This window comes from Misgurnus anguillicaudatus, chromosome 24 (genome assembly GCF_027580225.2).
Source record: "Misgurnus anguillicaudatus chromosome 24, ASM2758022v2, whole genome shotgun sequence".
In the NCBI taxonomy this organism is placed as follows: Eukaryota; Metazoa; Chordata; class Actinopteri; order Cypriniformes; family Cobitidae; genus Misgurnus; species Misgurnus anguillicaudatus.
The window spans coordinates 5,872,820-5,882,339 of NC_073360.2; positions in this window are offsets into that span (position 1 = coordinate 5,872,820).

Sequence of the window (9,520 nt, forward strand, 5' to 3'; positions counted from 1 at the left end):
ATATACACACACACATGAGAGAGAGAGAGAGAGAGAGAGAGAGAGAGAGAGTGTTTATATTATCTGAGAGCTAAATGTTTACATTGTCCGCAAAGCTGTTTAATACCAAGAACCGACTATTTACCCTCATGAGATATGTGAAATCCCCTAAAACTCTAAGCCCTCATGTCCAGAGAGACTTACACGCAAAATCTAAATTATACTGACCGATGCCCATCATCTTCAGTAATAGGATTTTACTGAATTTATTTACCATTATTATTAATATTGTTATTTACCAGATTATTACTATTTTTAACATCTCCATCATAAGTTGCCCTTTAGCCTTTTGTTTGGCAACTGCTGTCCAGTAGGCAATATATTTTTGACATTTTTGACAATTTTATCATAAATTACTTACCCCTGTGTCGTTCTAAACCACCAAGTCCTTCGATTGTCTTCAGAACACATTTTTAGATATTTTCCGGGAGGCGTTTGACCGTCTCATAAACTGCAGTTTGATTTTCGCAATCAAGCCCAGAAAAGAAAGAAAGACATCGCCATAAAGGTCCATGTGCTATCAGTAGTTCAATAATAACATTATGAAGCAATGAGAACACTTTTGTGTGCAAAAAACAACAACAAACAAATTATTTTATTCAACAATTTGTTCTCCTTCTTGGTCATTTAGCATGCGTTCATGAGCAGACTAAAGCGCATGCTGCGAACGTGACCTGCTGATCTCTTCTTACATTTAGAACATTGACATTAATTGTTTTCACTACAGGTAAATGGCGGTTTGTCTATACTTGATAGACAAAAAGCTATTGCAGCCTTGACTAGGGGACTAGCATATAGAGACATTATAGTTATGGAGACATCGTCTTTAAACCTGCCGGCCCTGCCGGGATTCACGACCACTATAAAACTCCACTGTAAGTCCACAGTGAACAAATTTTCCACTTTCCACGTATAACTGTTGGACTGTTGAAATGGCACACTGAGACTGATGGGTAAACATTCTGCTCGCATGGACATGAAGCACATTAATGGTCAATGATGTCACTGAAATAAGCCACATCATTGTTAGACTGAGGTCACAGAGCTGGGATCTTTTTGATATTTAGCTAAAATGAATTGAAGACTACTTATATATGCACTGGCACCTTAGTAGTACCATTAAACAGGATTAAAACTGTCTGAATATCTTTTTTTTAAAACAGATAAAGTGGGGAATAAATTAATTAGAATGCAGAAAAAAACCTTGAGTAAGAGCTTTAAAAAATCATGTTTTACTCGCTGTTTATATGTAAGATTTAAAAATGCAATAACTGTATTCCCTTTTAATAGGCATATGGTTTATGGAAGTCAAATCTGTTTGACAAGGACAGAGAGAGGGTTTTATTTATTAAGTCAGAATTTATTTTATGTTTTGTCTAATATAAATTCACAGAGTCACAGAGCAACTGAGCTAAGACATATGAACGAGACATTTTTTGTGACAAATTTGAGTCACTGGAATGAATGAAAAACCCACAACTTCGTAATTTCCTGCTTTTCAATTTATTGTTCATTCATCCAACCCTTTCCAATTTCATCGCATTACTAGACACTTTCTTTCTGTTTTTCCTCTGTTGTGTCCTCCGTTCCCTCAAGCAAAAGACTGTTTGATGTGTGCTGGACAGAAGAACAAGGCCTCAGATACACGCCCAAAACAGGAAATGAGAACTTCAATCAAGCGTTTATGTATGTGTAGCTATGTGTCTGAGAAAGACAAAGATATTTAGAGAGAGATCAGAAAACTGAAAGAACTTACAAACCCTGTGAAACCCCTAACTCAAAACTATACATAATAATGAATGACCATATTTGGTTGTCAATCATCCATTAAACTGCATGCAACCACATCATTGGACTAATAGAGAAGTTCCATTCGGTAGCCATCACCTCATATTCTCCTCAGACAGTGGTAAAGCAATATGAAAGGAATAATTTGTTCCAAATTAAATCATTTTCTCTGATTTTCTGTCCAAACCCTATATAAATACCCTATTCGTTCATAAAACACAAAATAAGATCATTATTTAAAAATCAAAAAGCTGCCCTTTGCTTTTAAGTGAAGCCAGAAAGTGAGGATATACGTACTATAAAAGTAATCAACATGACTTGTGTGCTATGATTCATATGTAAAATTTTTACCCACCATAGCTGTCAATTTTAATAAGCACAGTGCATTTTTAAACAATTGCATCAAGATACCAATGAAGCCAAAAGACAGTTATACTTGCAACTTGGGAGAATTTGAGTAAACAATTTAAAGTATTAGTTCATAAAAATATCCCAGTTCATATGACTTCCCTTCTTCAGAATGGCAAAGCTCCATAAAGAGGTGTTAAGGTCAAGTCTAACTTTTTCAAGTCAAGACCAAGGCCAGAGAGTGTCAACTCTGAGTCAATACTACGAGCAGAGAGTGTCAAGGCCAAGTAAAGTGTCAAGTCAAAGACAATACTAAGACCAGAAAGTGTCAAGTCCAAGTCAAGTAAGACAAGAGAGTGTCAAGTTTGAGTCAATACTAAGACAAGAGAGTGTCAAGTCCTAGTCAAGTAAGACCAGAGTGTGTCAAGTCCAAGTCAAGTAAGACCTGAAAGTGTCAAGTCCAAGTCAAGGAAGACCTGAGAGTTTCAAATCCGAGTCAAGACTAAGAGCAGAGAGCGTCAAGTCCGAGTCAAGTAAGACCTGAGAGTTTCAAATCCGAGTCAAGACTAAGAGCAGAGAGTGTCAAGTCCAAGTCAAGTAAGACTAGAGTGTGTCAAGTCCAAGTCGAGTAAGACCTAAGAGTGTCAAGTCCGAGTCAAGTAAAACCTGAGAGTGTCAAGTCCAAGTCAAGTAAGACCTGAGAGTGTCAAGTCCGAGTCAAGACTAAGAGCAGAGAGTGTCAAGTCCAAGTCAAGTAAGACCTAAGAGTGTCAAGTCCAAGTCAAGGAAGACCTGAGAGTTTCAAATCCGAGTCAAGATAGGCCAGAGAGCATCAAGTCCAAGTCAAGTAAGACCTGAGAGTGTCAAGTCAGAGTCAAGTAAGACTAGAGTGTGTCAAGTCCAAGTCAAGTAAGACTAGAGTGTGTCAAGTCCGAGTCAAAAAAGACCAGAGAGTGTCAAGTCCGAGTCAAGTAAAACCTGAGAGTGTCAAGTCCAAGTCAAGTAAGACCTGAGAGTGTCAAGTCCTAGTCAAGACTAAGAGTAGAGAGTGTCAAGTCCGAGTCAAGTAAGACCTAAGAGTGTCAAGTCCAAGTCAAGGAAGACCTGAGAGTTTCAAATCCGAGTCAAGATAGACCAGAGAGCATCAAGTCCGAGTCAAGACTAAGAGCAGAGAGTGTCAAGTCCGAGTCAAGTAGGACCAGAGAGTGTCAAGTCCGAGTCAAGTAAGACCAGAGAGTGTCAAGTCTGAGTCAAGTAGGACCAGAGAGTGTCAAGTCCAAGTCAAGTAAGACCTAAGAGTGTCAAGTCCGAGTCAAGTAAAACCTGAGAGTGTCAAGTCCAAGTCAAGTAAGACCTAAGAGTGTCAAGTCCGAGTCAAGAAAGCCCAGAGAGCGTCAAGTCCAAGTCAAGTAAGACCTGAGAGCGTCAAGTCCAAATCAAGTAAGACCTGAGAGTGTCAAGTCCAAGTCAAGTAAGACCTGAGAGTGTCAAGTCCGAGTCAAGACTAAGAGCAGAGAGTGTCAAGTCCAAGTCAAGTAAGACCTAAGAGTGTCAAATCCAAGTCAAGGAAGACCTGAGAGTTTCAAATCCGAGTCAAGATAGACCAGAGAGCATCAAGTCCAAGTCAAGTAAGACCTGAGAGTGTCAAGTCCACGTCAAGAGTAAGAACAGAGAGTTTCAAGTCCGAGTCAAGAAAGACCAGCGAGCGTCAAGTCCAAGTCAAGTAAGACCTAAGAGTGTCAAGTCCGAGTCAAGTAAGATCTTAGAGTGTCAAGTCCGAGTCAAGACTAAGAGCAGAGAGTGTCAAGTCCGAGTCAATTAGGACCAGAGAGTGTCAAGTCCGAGTCAAGTAAGACCAGGGAGTGTCAAGTCCGAGTCAAGTAAGACCAGAGAGTGTCAAGTCCGAGTCAAGAAAGACCAGAGAGCGTCATGTTTGAGTCAAGTAAGACCAGAGAGTGTCAAGTCTAAGTCAAGTAAGACCAGAGAGTGTCAAGTCCAAGAAAAGACTTAGAGCAGAGAGCGTCAAGTCCGAATCCACATCCAACTTTATCTGGATCGGTCTTGACGTGGACTCGAACACTCTCTGATCTTGGTCAGATCAGACTCAGACTCGAACGAGTTGGACTTGACCACAACACTACCAAAAACAACTTTTATTTAGCAACACAGAAATCAGAGTTCAGATATGGCAGCACAACAATAACGTTGAATCTCACTGGTGCTTGCTTGTCATATGACAAAATACACATGATTACTAATCACGTGTCAGAATCCTGCCAGATCCTTGTTTGTATTTAGATCTAGTTTAGCATGGCAGGGTTCTGACAGTACATATGTTCTATGTGGGGGATGGGTGGTTTTAGTATTGGTTTACCCTGACCACGCATTTCCCGGGTCTCGTCACTTTTTACCCGCTCCCTTACTTGTCATTGATTTCAGCTGTGTCCCTCGTTAGTTTTCCCTATTTATTGTCCTTGTGTTTTATGTTCTGTGCACGTTCGTCTTGTCGCATATCTTGTTGGTTCCTGTGAGTATTTAGTGAAATCTAGTCTTAGTCTGTTTAATGCTTTTGAAGAGTTTATTGTTAGTTTTGTTTAAGTTTAGTGTTAGTTCAGTATCTTGTCTTGTTTTGCCCCCTTGTGGGTTTTGTTTTCTGTTTTACCCCGTCTGTTTAATAAATTCCTTTGTTGTCAACGTCTGCATTTGGGTTCGTGTCTTGTCTCAAAACCCTGACATCAGGAGACACTTGAGAACCAATGTCATAAGGGACAATTATAAAATAATTGAATATATACATTTTCATCTGTTAACAAACAAAGTAAGTGATATCTTATTTTGTGTTTCATGGAATAACGAAAGTCATACACGTTTACAGTCCACAACCTTCTTGAAGCAATCAGTGGTTTATTTGTTAAATTTCTTTGCTACTGTTAAATGCCTTGACATCTCTTGACATGGCTGTTTATGTGTTAGCTGCTTGTGGTTTTCCAGCGAGTAAAATCCAATAAAAGCTTTTGTTTCCCCCTTAAAAATTCATTCAAGTAGGGCAGTACAAAGTTAATTACAAAGTTTAACTAATACTCTTTAATCTATGTGTGTGGCTGATGTTTTCACAGTACTTAACAGCAGCCACAATATTTTGCGGTGAGTAATATGTTCTTGCATGCATGTCTTTAGTTTTATAAGCAATGAGTGGTGGTGAAGGCACATGTTGTATCTAACCCATAGTGAGAATGACTCATGCAAAGGCAGCCCTGTGTGGCCATGTTAAAGATGACTTAAGATGAGTTAAATGCATGGACTATGAAAAAAGTGACCCAGATGATGTTGTTTGAACCATTAAAAGTTCATGACCCTGTTACAAACAGGGAATGGTTTATACAGAAAACTCTTGCTCAAAACAACATCTTTCATGGTGTCATCCATGACCACACAAGAAAAACTAATATTAAACAAAAATAATCTAGAAGAGAGAAAAGCCACAGATCAGGATGTTGCTGTGGTTCCTGTTCCAGTTTCTCATCCTCATGGAACTTCCTGTTATGTCCGGGTTGTGGTGTCATTTCCTGTTCTAGCTGTGGGGGAGATAATTAATAATGAAAGTGCAGAGAAGAAAAACACTGGGTCATTTTTACACAAGGTCACTGTCAGGTAGTGTCTTGTTTATTTATTGGTATGTCTAAAGTGGCGGTCTGACAGCTAAATCAGGTGATATGTTCTAGTGAACATTAAAAACTGTCTTTTTCAATAAAAACACACATTTACTGTAACAAGGTTGCTAGGTCTGCAAACAAAACCAGCCCAATAGCAAATCAAAAATAGCCCAATGACCTTAGGCCCAATGCAAAGACTCAACCCACTCACATGCATAAAATACATATTTGACATTTATGCTATACACACGATTTTCTCTTTAAAAAAAATGTATATAAATAAGAATAAACACAGTCTGATTTCATCAGATCATCATGCCTTAAGATGGTCAGCAGATGAATAAAATCCATCTGCCTTCAACCTGCAGACAAAAATACGCGTGGCAACAGTTTAACAGTTGCCCAATTCTGTGGCAAAACCGTGGACTTGGCAATACTGGTGATGGGATTTAACAAAATGTTCATAATGATCCATTTATTGCACATGCTATAATGCACAACTGATCAAACTTTCAGAATAAGATAAGATGCAATCTACTCATCTTTCAAAATGAAATGACTTGAAAAAAATTTGCAGGTCGCACATGTACGGAGTACAAATGAATCATTAATCATGTTCGGCTATCAACTCTTAGGTCTGTTACCAAGCAACCAACAATGCGTGAGCTGCTGCTGTACAGTAAACATTGTAATTATAGTTTTTATAGGTTCAATGCTCTTCACATCATCTGTGAGTTACCATTACATTTAAAGCTCCCATAACACATGCTGTTTCTGCATATCTGATGTTAATCTGGAGTACCTATAGAGTAGTATTACATCCTTTATATCTCCGAAGAGTTTTTTCAGATTTATAAAAGACAGATCAGCTTTACTGATTCTTTCCAAAACGCGTGGAAACATTAGGAAGGAGGAGTCCAGAGCTGCGGGAAGAGCGAGTCACGAGCCAAGCAACACTGTATACAACACTGGATAACTTCACTACATGTTCGTGTCATTAACCTTATATTCACTTATATGCCAATTTCCAACATAACTCAGAAGTCTTACTTACCGCATGCAACTCATGACCCGGTTCCGACTTTTCAACAAAATCCAGTGTTAAACAAAACACACACGCAAAACTCTGCTGGTACCCCGGATAAACAAACTATATCCATTGTTTCCATAATGCTGGCTTACTTATCCTTACATCTAAAAACACACTTCTTCTTTCATGCCACTGTTAAGTCTTGATATCAAACAAAGCTGTTACGTGAAGTGATGCATGTGACTTCTAGCGTCCTCGGTCCTTGCTCTAAAAAGTTAAATCTATGATTTTTCTGTAATACGCCCCCTGATGTCTAAAGGGCTTGTTATAGTTGTGCATAGGTCCTACAGTGTAGCCTCAATGCTTCATATAAACTTCTGTGTCGTCATCTGTGTCGACGTGCAATTACAGATGCAGACGAAAGAAAACCCACAAACGAAGAAGCAGCAGCAGCTTGCTGTGTATGTTTTGAGGAGATCAGCAGTGATAGAGGTAATTAAACTTTAACACAAAAATGTTAAAGAACATTTTTTTACCTGACGGGAGGGGTTCTAGTGGACCAATGACAGCGCTTGGCGTAGATACAGATAACCTATGGCATAGCTAGGGTGTAGACCTTACGCATAACTATAACTTGCACTTAATACTGTGTATACACCAAACATGAAGCATCGTGTTCGTATAGGTTAATTGCAGGATTTAAAGGGAAACTTTAAATCTCTTCCCCAGGACCGTTCACCAAACAAATGTCCATATCCTGTTCTGATGCAGAAATTTTGTACAGAGGGCGCACAGCGAGGCACTACTAGTCCGTCCAAGCTCGATCCAGTCCGGGCTCCTCTACGCAGCAGATGCAGCGGCTGCTGCGTCCTCTCCGGGCTTCTCGCCGCAGATCTTTGCTGTATTGTGGCTCATAAAGGTAGCCAGAACAGCGGATTAGAGCATCATGCTTGCGAAATCATCCTCTTCCATATCATGTTGATTACCTTCCGCTATTACTGTAACATGAAGCCTGACTCGCTTCACAGTGTCTGTTAGCTTAGCTTCCGAAAAGATGGCAGCTGTATCGTTTCTTTTAGTGTATTTTCGTAAGCCCCACCCACTGATCTGTAATAGGTCTGTAGCGTGAGTGGGTCACACCCATAGAGCCCCCCTGAAATAAAATGAGGATTGAGTGTTTGTATTCTGCCCTTGACAAAGATATAGCACTTCCTTCTTTCAGTGATGCAAAATAACAATTTTTACATCATTGAAAGAAGGAAGTGCAACACTGAAATCAGTATTCCTCCCTTCTCAGGGGAAACTGAGGGAATGATGCACGACCATTCAAAAACATGACTGTTTTTTTAACAATACAAAGCAATACAAAAATTGCGCCACCCAATTCATTGCCTTGCAAGAGTTCACATCTACTTGCATCTTTGCATTAGCTTTGTATGTAATCTACTCATGCAAATCTTTGATTTGGTATGCATGTACCGGTGCTGTCTGATGACCCTGCACCTTCTAGAGGTTGAGTGAGATGAGTTTGACTTCATGCGAAGCTGCTTAACGTGAGTATATTTAATGAGTGCATGGTGAGATAAAACGTTTGACACGTCATAGTGAGAGTTGGGCTTGTAATCTGAACGTTCCCGGTTTGAGCCTCATTGCTGGCAGGTTGCGACTGAGGCGCCTTTGAGCAAGGCACGTTTCCACTAGTTCAGTGGTTCTCAATTCCAGTCCTCGGGGCCCCCCTCCCAGAACATTTTAGATGTCTCTCCATATATAAAAACAGTTGATTCAGTTCATCAGCTTGTTAGTGTGTTTGTTAAGGAGCCTGATGAGTGAAATCATGTGTTTCATATAATGAGACATCTATAACATTCCGGGAGTGGGGGCCCAAGGACTTGAATTGAGAACCACTGCCCTAGTTGATCCCCAGGCACTGAGGTCATAGTTGCCAACTGCTGTGGGTGTCTGTGTTCATTACTCACTAGAATGGGTTAAATGCGTAGGCAACATTTTAAGTATGGGTTTCCATACCTTGGCCACTATGTCACTTTCACTGCACTGTATCAGGTCTATAGTTAACCTAGACAGTGTAATGATGGCTATTGCTTGCTGGGGAGTGTTGCTCACGTTTTGGTGCATCTCTGTCATAAACGTGTGGTGTCCACGTGTTTACTTAACAAACACTAAAGGTTAATGTTGCATGTATTTGAGGAGTGAAAAGAAGTTTAATAGTCTAGCATTTGTTGTTGAGTCATATAGACAATAATCAGTTAAGACAGCTCAAACATGCATTTTAGTGTCTGGGACTAGACTTGAGCCTTGTCTTCAAAACAGGGCCTCTGTGTTTGCTTTTAACTATGATGTTTTAAGGTGGATTTAATAGACTTTCACAAAATTAGAAATAATTTTTGTCTTGGCTCATTTGTGGACCTGCAAAACATTTACCTCCAACATATATACAGCACAATTTCAACAAACCACCATTATGGCGATCAGTGTTTGCACTGCAAAAAATGATTTTCAAGAAAAATATTTCTTGTTTGTCTTGCCAATGGGGTAAGCAAAAAAATCTTGAACATTTTTCTTAAACACTAAATAAATGAAAATTCAAGAAAAATGTGCTTATTTTATAAAATTGGCAGTTTTTTTGCTTGTTTTATGAACAAAA